General features: G+C 39.5%; 1 long non-coding RNA gene across 1 annotated transcript in view; it reads right to left on the bottom strand.

Annotated features, from left to right (window-relative positions):
* Nucleotides 1–12810, bottom strand: part of LOC140602859 (uncharacterized) — a 109087-nt gene that overhangs the window by 10917 nt on the left and 85360 nt on the right. The window lies entirely within an intron of this gene.

Raw genomic sequence — 12810 nt, forward strand, 5'->3', positions numbered from 1 at the left:
ATATGCCAGGTCATTATTCCCTTAAAATGAGTCCTTCAAGGTACGGATGCCACGTTTGAGAGAATATAAATCAATCTTATTTAAAAAAATGCTAATGTAGGCTTCCACCATATCAGTTATCAAGTGTTTGTAGTAACACAACAATAACAAACAGTGAAATTCAAGAATCTAGCACCCAAGTTGTTTACTTGGTGAGTGACATCAGCTCTTTACAGTGAAGCAGTAAAGAATAAATGAAGTCCTCCAACCACCTTTTAATTCTGTAACTCTATCCGTGAATTATCCACTCTACTTCCTAGAGCTGTCTTTTGGAAGATACACCATCTTTCCTATTGCATCTTCTTTCTTGCTTCAGACACTCTGTTCTACATATTTTATGAAAAATCTGTACAGGCCGGTAAACTTGAATGATACCTCTATTTAAGACATGCCAAAGATAGGACAGTTTTCTTCTCTTCCTATATTTCCATTAGTTGGTGCTTACAAAGGCTGATGAAATGGTGTCTATTCTGTCATTGTATTATCTGTTCGCTCCCCTCCAGCCATCATTGGGAAGATTTTGCGCACAGACACGCTATCAGATCTGTACTCCTGGAAATGAGGAGTTTGTGCAGTGAATAGCAGTTACATTCTAATTATATTAATTCAGACTGCAATTTCTTTGAAATATAAAGGACCTGCTGTCGGGGTGGTGTGGACAATGGAGGCTGAACATGTCAACGACATGACAAATTCCTCGAGCAGAGTGCCAGATGTATTGTTGCCTGGGATTCTTTTCTGAGAACAAATTCAGCAAGCACTCTCAGTGTCAACTCTGGAGTAAGGAATCAGTTCATTTGTTATCTTTCCAAGTTGCAGGTACATCTGCCAGAAGAGTCTGCCAACAGATGAATTGGTAATTAAAATCGTTTCTGTGGTTGGAGGAGTGATTCGAAAATTGTTCTTCTTTTCTTTCTTTCTTTCTTTTCCTGTGTGGGGACAAAACTTCGGTGAACATTGATATTGATTCGCCATGGGCAATACTAGAATTGTGTGATTCACTAGTGCCTCACGGCCCACTTTAGTGCTTGAACATACTTGCTGGGATTTGCCTATTAAGCTCTACTTAGAGAATATTGAAGTTCTGTCCCTCACTAACACTATATCCTCTTTTGTCTTGTAAAAGTTCTGGGCAAATGTTAGCAAAACCTAACAGCATTCCACAGTTCACAAAAAAGAGTAGATTGTATTCCTTCCCTATGCCTATTACTGTGCCAAAATAAAGAATGAATAGTGATGAGGGATTTAAAAATATACTAAAGTTGGTAACAAATTATATATACTATATGTAATTATTATTAATACAGATGCTAGTTCAGTACCTGCCCCAAGTAGTGACTCAGCAAATCTGTCTTGCTCTTCGCTACTTTGCCACCCACATACTTACACATCATTGTCATCATCATCACCATTGTCATCATCACCATCATAACGAGGACGAACATTAATCAGCATTTATTGAGCATTTGCTGTGAGCAATCTAAGCACTCTGTGTTCGTTTATGTTATCCTTATAGGCCTGTGCTGACTTGGCCCTGGTACATTGATGAGAAAGCTGAGGCACGAAGCCAACCCAACCAGGAGGTATCAGAACTGGAGATTTGACCCAAGCAGCCCAAATCTTAAGGCCTCTTTGCTTAACTATTTCACAACAACATCACATGCCGCTATAGAAATAAATTCCCTGCAATGATTTTCCCAGACTACACAATAGCCTATTAATTACTTGGCTTATCTCTTATACTCATTTATTTGCGCTCTGTTTTTCTTTTCTTCCTCCTTTTCTCCACCCTCCTTCCTTCTTTCATTCCTGCTTTTATATCTCAATAGCTGCTTCTGTTTTTCTAGAAGCAACAAAGCAAGGTTTTCTATCATCCTCAAAGACTCAGGGGAATCCTTATAAGAGTCAGTAGATGGAACAGTGTTTTAAGACAAAATTTTAAACTACTTTAAGAATTACTTTTTTAAAATCTAGGCAGCAAAATAATGTAGATTTATAGACATTGATCTAGAACTTTACCACTGAGTTATTAGCATAGGTGTGTGTATGTGTGTGTGTGTATATATATATATATATATATATATATATATATATATTAGATATATTGTGTGCAAATATAATAGAACATTGAAGCACATCAACAATGTTTAATGTTTAAATCCATGACTTCTTAGCGAAACTAACAGTATAAATCCAGATAGGAATTTATGTTCACTTTGAGAATACCAGAGAGAACCAACTCATTATTCTGCAAACTGGTACATAAAGGGAAAGAAAAAGCATTTACCCTGGGTTTTTTATACGAACTTCACTTCATATAACCCACTAGGTAATGAGGGGGATATCTCTCTTTAGAGAAGCATTCTGGTTAGCAAATGAAAAATAAGTCATCTGTATGTATTTGTCAAAACCCACTGAATGTTCAACACCAAGTGTGAACCTTGATGTAAACTATGGACTTTGAGTGATAAGGCTGTGTCAGTGTAGGATAGCTCATCATAACAATGCAGTACTATGGTGCTGGATGTTGATAGTGGAAGAGGCTAAAGGTGGAGGGGTGGGGATATTTGGGAACTCTGTGTACTTTCCACTCGGTTTTGCAGTGAATTTAAAACTGCTCTAAAAATGAATTTTATTTTTTTTAGATCATAAAACTAGAATATGGCAACTTTACAATAGCTAACAAAATACAGAATCCAGACCAAAAAAAAATCCTCAATAGTTGATAACGTTACACATACTCATGTACATCCCCACTCATGGAAATTATGCCATTACTTATGACCTAGGCTTACTAAAAATGTGGAATCAGAAACTGATAATATTTCTAGCTCTGAAGTGCAAAGTACCAGATGATAAATATATTTGAGATCACCTCAGGGAATGGAATCAAGAAAATTCAGACTGTTAGAAATCCTCAGGGGAAAAAAAACAAAACAAAACACATTTGTTCAACCAAAAAGTCCAAGAAAAAAATTAGAGAAGAGGGAAACTACAGATTTAAAGAGGCGTGAGAGATTCATCAAGCAATCATAGTGTGTGGATCGTGTTTGGATCTAGATTCAAACACACTTCAAAAAATTATATTACAAGACTTTTGGGGATCAGTGAACATCGTGTATTTCTTGCTATTAGGAATTCTTGTTAATGTTTTCAGGGTGTGAGTGATAAAGGTATCATGGTTATTTTGTTTTAAAGAATCCCTATCACTTAGAGACACATACTGAAAGATATACAGAGGAGAGGACATGATGTCTGGGATTTGCTTCAAGATAATGGGGGTGCAGTAGATGTTGACAAAAAAGACTGACCCTGAGTGGGTGAAATAAAATAAACCTAGAGGTTCATTATGCCATTTGATCTTCTCATGCATATATTTGAAATGTTTTATAGTAAAAGTTTGTATAGCTTATGAATTTGCTGAACCCGCTCAAGCTTCAGTTTTCATTTGTGAAACAGAAATAACAGTATCTGTAGTAGAGGTAATATCTCCTTATAGGCTTTTTTGTAAATTCAAATAGTGTATTTAAAGCGCCCGGTGCACAGCAGATATTAGATCATTTTTTAGGAACTTGGTTTGATCCATTTATTCCTGAATTGATTGGTCTGGGGAGGGTGAGGAAGGGACACAGAGAGCTTCTGTCCTCAGGCGCCACCCTTTAGGGCACCACAAACATGCTGGTTGGAGTTGTGTATTTTGTGTTTTTTTTTTTTTTTTTCACTCTTGTACCAAGTTACTATTTTTAAATCTGCTGATCCTGGAACACATGTAGGTACCCTGGGTTTGCTAAATATTTATTCAACTTGAGGCAGCTCCTGGTGCAAGGAGAGAGGGTGCGAATATATCACATCTCCCTAAGCTGTTGACTCTGGTCCCACCCTTACTTCCTCAGGCGGTTTTCTTCTATGAAATACCAAAAGTGTCAGATTATCTTCAAAACTCAATCATTTTCAACCCACCAACATCCCCAACTCATTCCAACTCTCCATGATCATTCTCTTTTTACTTTGCATCCTTGTTCTACTTATCCTCACAAACCCCTATGAGACCTAAGTTTAAAGGAAAAAAAACAAAAAAAAACAAACCACCAAAGTGAAGCACAGGGGCCCCGTGGCCGGAAAAGATTAGATTGTGCAGAGGCACGGTCTGCTCTCAGAGACGATAAGACCTGAGTAGGAATTCTTCTGGTTAGCTGTCCAATGGCTGGGGGTTTTTTTGGCTCTCTGGATCCTGCTGGAGACTTGAGTTAGTCAAGAGTTGAATCTGGACTTTCTCCAGCTCATGGCTGCATGTCAATTCATCTGATTTCTAATAAAGCCAATTCTTATTTTTTAACTTGCTTCCAATTCTTAAATGTAGCTCCAAAGAAAACAGAAAGTAATTAAAATGTCAACACTTCCCTGAAAAGGAACATAAACTCTCTTTGGATTTTCTTCCCCTGGAAATGCTACATTTCTCCAAGACACCCATGCTGTAACCAGCAGCCACCCACAGCAGAGCTGGTTGGTGGGCAATGCACATAAATCCCCCTCTGTCCATTACCTTGTTTGCATTTCTTCTTCTCCCTTGCCATTTTCCAAATGGAGAGATCCTATAAATGAAGTACTTAAGTCTGTCTCTTATAATGGACTAATATCTAGTCTATTGTAATATATCCAAATTTTATGCAATATGAAATAAGCTCCAGCAGCAATAAGCTATTTGATCTAACGTGAAGAAAGTAATGTGGAGCCTAACAGCTTATTATTCAGTGCAGTGCAATAAATTAACTGAGCACCATTTTGCATAATGGGAGCCTGATTATTCCTTTTACCTTCATTTGGATTGGTTTAGATGGATTATGACTCTCTTCAGAGTTAATCAGGTTTATGGGAAACAACTTCTTTTTTAAATGTATTACATTAAAGGATGAAATAAGGGGGAGGAAAACATGTGCCATCACTTTGTGGTTTTGTGTTTTGTAAGGTTAATCCTTCAAAAAAGAATTCCTTATTAAGAGGAAAATTTTGTGACCATTCGTCCAAGAAGGGTCTTCTTGGTGATTTTCAATTGGGAGAAACAGACATTCATTCCCTATCCCATTCTTACCTTCTTTCTTCCTATATATCCTTGCCATTTCCTTGACTGGACTTTGAAAAGTATTTTTTTTAAATGTGTTTTTTTTCTTTATTTAAGTTCAACTTGCCAACATATAGTATAACACCCAGTGCTCATCACGTCACATGCCCTTCTTAATGCCTGTCACTCAGTTACCCCATCCCCCCACTCACCTCCCCTTCAGCAACCCTCAGTTTGTTTCCCAGAGCTAAGAGTTCTTTTAGCAAAACCCTTGATTCCTTCTTTCCAGGATCTCCCTGACCCTAGCATCTCCCCTCTGCCTGCCTGATACTTAGCACTTTGAAGCACATATCAGTTGACCAGCACTGTCCAGAGGCTCCATGTGGGATCTTGGCCCCACCTACCACCAAAGAACTCCAGAATGCATCAAAATGTATCAAAACACAAGCCCAGGGCTCCTGGGTAGCTCAGTCAGTTAGGCGTCTGCCTTTGGCTCAGGTCATGATCTCTGAATCCTGGGCTAGAGCCCCAGGTTGGGCTCCCTGCTTATCGGGGAACCTGCTTCTCCTTCTCCTTCTGCTCCTCCCCCTTGCAGGCTCCCTCCTCCTGACCATGCTCCTGCTCTCTCTTTCTTGCTCTCTCGCTCTCTCTCTCTCTCTCTCTCTCTCTCTCTCTCTCTCACACACACACACACACACACACACAAAAAGACAGCAACAACAAAAATCCACAAACCAACAATATTGGCTGCCACAAATCATCACAACCATCATTTCTGAGAATTACTCATGAATCAAGCATCTCTTGATATTTATAGCAACTCTATGAAATAGGTACCATCTTCCAATTTAATAAGCAGAAACTGAGTCTAACTGAGATTAAATATCTTGCCAAAATCACATAGCAAGTGAAGGCATTAAATGTGGAGGACTTCAAAATCTGTGTGACATGTTACATCATCTGTTGAAATAAAAAAATAATTAAAAAAATGTCCACAAATAGTATCTCTATGTTGCTGCATTACTGTAAAGGAAAAAAAAAAAAAAAAAAAAAAAAAACAACTCAAAAGTAGGTGCTCTATTAGTGAGGAGGCTGAAACTTCATAATCATGGAGTTATTTTTATAGTACTTAAAATAGGACACATATGTTTTCTATCAATTCTGCTTTTTACAGAGGCATTTGCATTTATTTTCTGGATTATAAACTGCTTGAAGCCAGGACGTTTATTTTCTATATAACAGGGCATCAGTGTGATATGGTGTTCGAGTTAGAAAATCCTAGGTTTCCGCTTTGGCTCTACATACTGCTAACTGTATGGTGAGTTCCAGTCTGTTTATCTCAAAAGTAGGTAAATATACTAAACAGAGTTATGGGAAAGTTTACATGAAATTGTGTAAACACATAGCACAAGGATTATAATCAATAAATTCTAGTTTTCTCTCTCCATATTCACCTCATCCTTAATATCTAAACATCGGTTTCCCCTGCATGGAGATATTCCATGGAAGTGTCAATGGGATACAAAAGTGTTGAGAGGGAAATTTTCCTCTTGTATTATTTTCTCTTACAATTATTCATGGACTCATGTTCACTCATATCACCAAGATGTGATTTTTCAAAGATGATTTTAATTCTAAAACTTGGAGTAATAAAATGAATAAAGGTACCTGGCATTCATATCTACACTTCTTTTCCTCTAATCTCTCCTTCTTCAATGCTTCACTTCTCCCCAGGTTAGAACAGTAAGTGCTGCTGATGGCATGAGAAAAGTTTGGATCATGATCAAGGACTTATAATTGTAAATTTTTATCTCCTCATTTCTCTGACATGAAACTTTCACTTGGGGGTGGGGGTGGAGGTCGGGAAGAGCTCTACAAAATAGCAAGGATGAATCTTAAATTTTTCAAAAATGCAAGGAGAAATGGTGAGGGGACAAATGATGTTGTGCATAAGAAAAAAAAATAAATGATAAAGCTTTGTTATATTATGTCCTGTCAAGCTTTAATTTTTTTTAAAGATTTTGTTTATTTATTCATGAGAGACCCAGAGGCAGAGACACAAGCAGATGGAGAAGCAGGCTTCCTGTGAGGAGGAGCCTGATGCGGGATTCAATCCCAGGATTCGGGGATCACTACCTAAACCAAAGGCAGATGTCAAACCACTGATCCACCCAGGTGCCCCTAAGTGGTGTCAAGCTTTAAAGATATATAAGGAGGAGTTATTTTTCCTTGGAAATAGTTTCACCTTGTTGAGGTTTGAATAAAATGTTTGATAACAAAAATATTGTTTTAATGAATGATAATTTATTTCATCTTTGGTTTATGACATCATTCCCCCTGGAGATCTCAGAGAATTTGATACATTTCTTTGAGTTATAATAAGAACATTATTGGACAGAATTTAAGTTGATAAAATAACAGCTCAGAGGAGTTGAGTGAAATACACAGGATCACACAGCAAATTAGCAACAGAAATTCAATAATCTGTAATGGACAGAGTAGGGAAACTTTACAATGAGATACCGATAGATCATAAGTACAATAGCTTGCTTGAGAACAGGAACTTTGCTGTTGAATTTTCTTCTCCCAACCCTAAAGGAATCCACAATCTAACTGGAAGTGGAGGAAATTGGGGCATATATAAGAAAGTACTCTCTGCAGAAAGCTGGGAAGGGGTACTTAGGTGAGCTGTGCGGAAAGTAGGACTTCCCAACATCAGCACTGTGGAGTCAGAGTAGGAGGGAAGGCATTCCAAGCCAATGGGACAGCTGTGTAGCAGCACAAAAAACATGCCTGGAGATGAATTATGGGGTGGAAATGAAGGGGTCTTGCAGACTGGATGTTTATGTCTCCAGGTTCATATGTTAAAACCTAATCTCCATTATGATGGTATCTGAAAGTGAGGAACTGGGGAGGTGATCAGGTCCTTAGTGCCCTAATAAAAAAGACTCCAGAGAGGTCCCTCACTCCTTCCACCATGTGAGGACACAGCAAGAAGACAACCAGACATCTATGAACCAGAAAGAGGATGCCACCCAATCACATTGGTGCCTTGATCTTGGACTTTAGGACTGAGGGAAGTAGTAAATTTCTGCTGTTTTAAGCCAGCCAGTCTGTGTTATTTTGTAATAGTAGCCCAAGTGGACTGATACAGTGAGTAGACACTAGATCCTGATCAGATTTGCCTTTGGAAAGATGAATATGGTGAGAGTAAAGGATGGAGCTAAAACTAAGAACAGAGAGACCAATCAGGGACCTCCTGTAGTCATCAAGGTGTTGGGGTGGGGGAGTAGTCCATATTGTAAAACTCATTCAGCTGAGTGCAGCAATGTGGATTCTGGGTGGCTGGCCAGGATCACTAATTAGAGATAGCCCTCACTCTTCCAATCATACTCTCACCATATTTATTTATTTATTTATTTATTTATTTATTTATTTATTTATTTATTGGTTTTATTTATTTATTTGAGAGAAGGTGAGCAAGAGAGACAGAGAAATTGAGAGAGAGAGAGAGAGAGTACGAGCAGGAGTGTGGAGGGAGAGGGAGAAGCAGACTCCTTGCTGAGCAGGGAGCCTGATATGGGGCTCGATCTGAGAATCCTGGGATCATGACCTGAGCCGAAGGCAGATGCTTAAGCCTTATTATTGAGCCACCCAAGAGCCCCTCACCATATTTAAATCACATTCATATCTCAGCATATTGCAGAGTATGTTATATACCTTTGGGACTACTCTACATGACAAATCCGTAGAAGCCATGGTTAAAAGGAAAAAATAATTAAGGACAAGATCCTGAAGGACACCAATTTATAAAGCGATGAAGAGAAGAGAAACCCAGGAAGGCTACTTAGAAGGAATAATCAAAGAGGAAGAAGAAGGGAATCCTGAGCCAACAAACAGAAGTCAAGAGAAGTATGCCAAACACAGGAAAAGGAAGGCCATGAGCACCAAATGTTGGGAGGAGGCCACATAAGAAAGGTCAAAGAGAAAAAGTCTATAAAAATGAAGATTATGGAGTCATTGGTGGACCTTGAAAACCAGTTTGCGTGGAGAAAGGTAGGGAGGCCCTATTATAAGTAAACTGGAGGAGTGTAAAGAGAGACAGCATGAATGGAGCACCTTTTTAAGAAGTTTAGCTATGAAAGGAGGAGAGGGAGAGGCTAGGGAAAGGGGCATGTAGAATAAAGGAAGAGACTCCGTTCACTTTATTTCTTCGATAGCGGGCAGCTTGCTTGGATTGTGTTTAAGTAATGAGGATAACAAGTCTGAGCAAAGGGTGTAATCAGGGAATGTTCTAACTAACAGAAATATAGATGCTAAAAGTGAATGGGCAGGGCAGGAGGTGGTTATCAGCAAGTTAGAGAAAGGGGAATTCCATCAAAATGAAACAAGGACAACCCTAGTTTCTGGTGATGATAGAGAGCATAGCACGAGTGGACATTTCTCCTTAAAGTATCAGACATATCCAATGTCAAATCCCAGCTGTATCTCTTAGAAGCAGTGTCCTCCCTGGACACCACTTCCCTTTATAGACCCAGTTACTCAACCATAATCATGACAAATATATCATGATTATATACCTATATAATATAATTATATTATATATTGTATGCCTCCACAAGTGAGGCAAGGGTTCGGTCTCACTGCTCCCTACTGACATTGCCTATCCTCTTCCCAGATTTATTTTTCTCCATCATGTTTGTAACTCTCTGTGTCTCTTGTCTGTGATCCATCCCTCCTATTGAAACACAAACTAGAGAAGAATGGGGATCTTTCCTAGTTTGTTCAATATCATACCCTCAGTAGTACGGTGACGAGCACATAGTAAGTGCTCAATAAATAATTGTTGAGTGAGGAGATGAATGGATGATTACGATGCTGAGGGACAGCTTCTCAACTTTGACACTATTGATATTTGGATTTGATTTGTTTGAGAACGGAGGCTGTGCTGTGTTTTGTAGGATGTTTAGCCGCATTCTCGCCTCTAAGCAGGAGAAGCCAAGAACACCCCACCCCTGGTAGTGACCAGCAAAAATACATCCAAACATTGCTAAATATCCTCTGAAAGGCAAAATCTCTCTGGGTCAAGAACTTCTGCTTCAGGAGAAAGAGCTAAAAGTCATAGTTTTTAATATCATTCATTATAATGGAGGAAGAAATTAAAAATGAAAGTCATGCTTGGTCACCAAATTCTCCCACGACCTGCTTAATCTGAAGTGGAGAAAATTGAGGTACTGTCGGCTTCATAACGCACTGACATTTTCCTTATGATTTTGCCAAGAAACATGTTTACAAGAAAACAGTGCATAAATAAAGAAGGTGCCTCCTGTTAGTTGTATGTGAGATATTTTCTCTCTTGTCACCTCTCTGGACAAACAATAATAACTCAAATAACTATCCCTACCCATCTAGCCTGATATCGTCAAAACTAATAACTATGGGCCACCACTTTAGAGAGAATGATGTCTCTACTTCCCCATTCTAATTGATAAAGGATTATAAAAGAGCAGAAGATACAGCTGCAGTTTTGCTTTCAGGATTATCTTCTCTTTGGTTTTCCATTTTTTACTACCCCCATTTCTTTGTTTTGAATAGAAATCAACCGTCTTGTATTAAAATGACTTTTCAGGAACATGAGGATCTCATAAAGTGGGAAATGTTTCAAAAATTGCTTTGGGCAACAGGAAAAGTAATACCATAAAAAGACCCAGAAATGACCTGGCTCTGGGTTCTCCACCTAGGCCCCGACACCATGAACTAGGGAGCTGTCATCAGACGAACAGAGAGAGCTCCCTCTGTAGCAAACCCTACGTCTGGCTTTTTCCTGAAACATCCCAGCCTATACCGGCTGTCCCAGGACTGTAGTTACTAGCAGCCTCTTTCACTTTCAAAAGGGCCAGAATTGGACAATGAAGTGTATGGTTGACTTACTCAGAGTTAAGGTGCATCTGACTGGTCCTACGAAGGAAAGGTGAAGCTTGAGAACTGGCTGTCTGCTTTCCCGTGTGCCCTGAGCACACCTCAGACTTCTCTCAGCTCTGTGGCAGGCCTGGCTCCTGGGATAGCACTTTCTGTGGCCCCAACTCAAAGGTAAACAATCTGTGGGTCAATAAATGAATCCATCGTCCATCTAGCTTACAGATCCACATATCGTTTATCTCTTAGCTCCCAGGAAAAGTGAAATGGTAATTAGGTTACCATGCCACAGAGTCTGGCTTGCTCAGGTCTTCCAGAAGGCCTTTAGATTCAGGGAAGCCCAGTGGAAAGAGAGTTGACTCTCTGTCAGCTTGGCCTCAGATTCTCAGGCTTGCTAAAAGTGCCCTGGACTGCAAAATGCTGACCAGAAGAGACCCTTGATAAGAGCCTCGTTGCCCCATAGCCCAGTACCCCTCAGATTAGGGCAGGGGTGATATTTAGACATAGCCAACTGGCCAAGAATGTCCTACCTTGGTACTAGTAAGATAAGCCTTTCTTTCTCAGGACTAAGAACTCAGCTTCAATGATGACACAAGGATGAGGGTTTAGCAATATTACCACACAGCCGAGCTGAGGAGGAGGGGAACGAGAACCCAGTCACAGCTGAAAGACAGCCTGAGAGATCAGACAGTCTCTGCAGGATGGGCATCGTGCCCTTCCATGACTAGCAGCCCTGCTCACCCCAGCCTCCTCTCACCGTGATCCCTTCACATTCCAGAATGATCTGCTCTCAGTTTTCCAAACACATCAATCTCCTCTCCTCTCAGTGCCTTTACAGATACTCCAACCTCTAATCCACATTTAATTTCCCCCTTGGGTCTCAGCATAGATGTAATTTCTTCCAAGGAACCCTCCTGAACCCCTAAATTGGAATTTGGGGGTCCCTCCTAAACACCCACTCTGCATTTCCCTGCTGTCAATGGGCTCATCCCACTTAGTTATAATTGTCTTTTTAGTCATCTATAGCCTCTACTAATTATAACCCCTTTGAAGTTAGGAACTGCCTTATTCTTTGCTCCCCATTTCCCCCTCAACCATAGCAGATACTCAAAGAACACCTTTTGAATGAATGAATAGCCAGTTTCACTTTGGTACCAGGGGCTGTAGGGGATAATGATATGGATAATGACACCTGCGAATCAAATAAATAAGCACTTACTCCAAAAACGTGTTATGGAGCATCCAATACTTCCCCTAGCTCATTATTTATTAGTCGCCCACCATGTACCAAATATTTTTGCTTGCAACATTACTGCGATGTTAAATTAGATAATGCACGTATTTGATGTTTCATAAATAGTAGCTGAAGTTATTATATAACTTAAGTCTCACTACAACCTCATGATGTAAGTAATAACACCTGAGAGGATGGAGCCTCAGAGAAGTTACACTGACTTAACAGGAAATGGTAAAGCCGAGATGCTAAGTAATACTGCCGAATTCCAAAATCCAAGCTCTTTCGCTATAGCCTTTGACCTCTCTGAAACAGAAGGAAGAAAGGGAAGAAGGAAGGGAGGAGGGAGAGAGGGAAGGAGAATTTACAAAGAAAGAAAGGAAGGGGAATTGAGACAATTTTTCTTTTAACCCTACGTAACTGTAATCTTGGCATGATTCTTCAAACAAGTATTATTGGTGTTGCTTTTTGTAAAGCATCCAGGCTCCAACTGTTATAGGTATGATTGATGAAGGAAAATTATAAAAATGATCCAAATCTCTGACCTAACGGAGCTGTGACA

Source organism: Canis lupus, chromosome 13, assembly GCF_048164855.1.
Source record: "Canis lupus baileyi chromosome 13, mCanLup2.hap1, whole genome shotgun sequence".
Classification (NCBI taxonomy): Eukaryota; Metazoa; Chordata; class Mammalia; order Carnivora; family Canidae; genus Canis; species Canis lupus.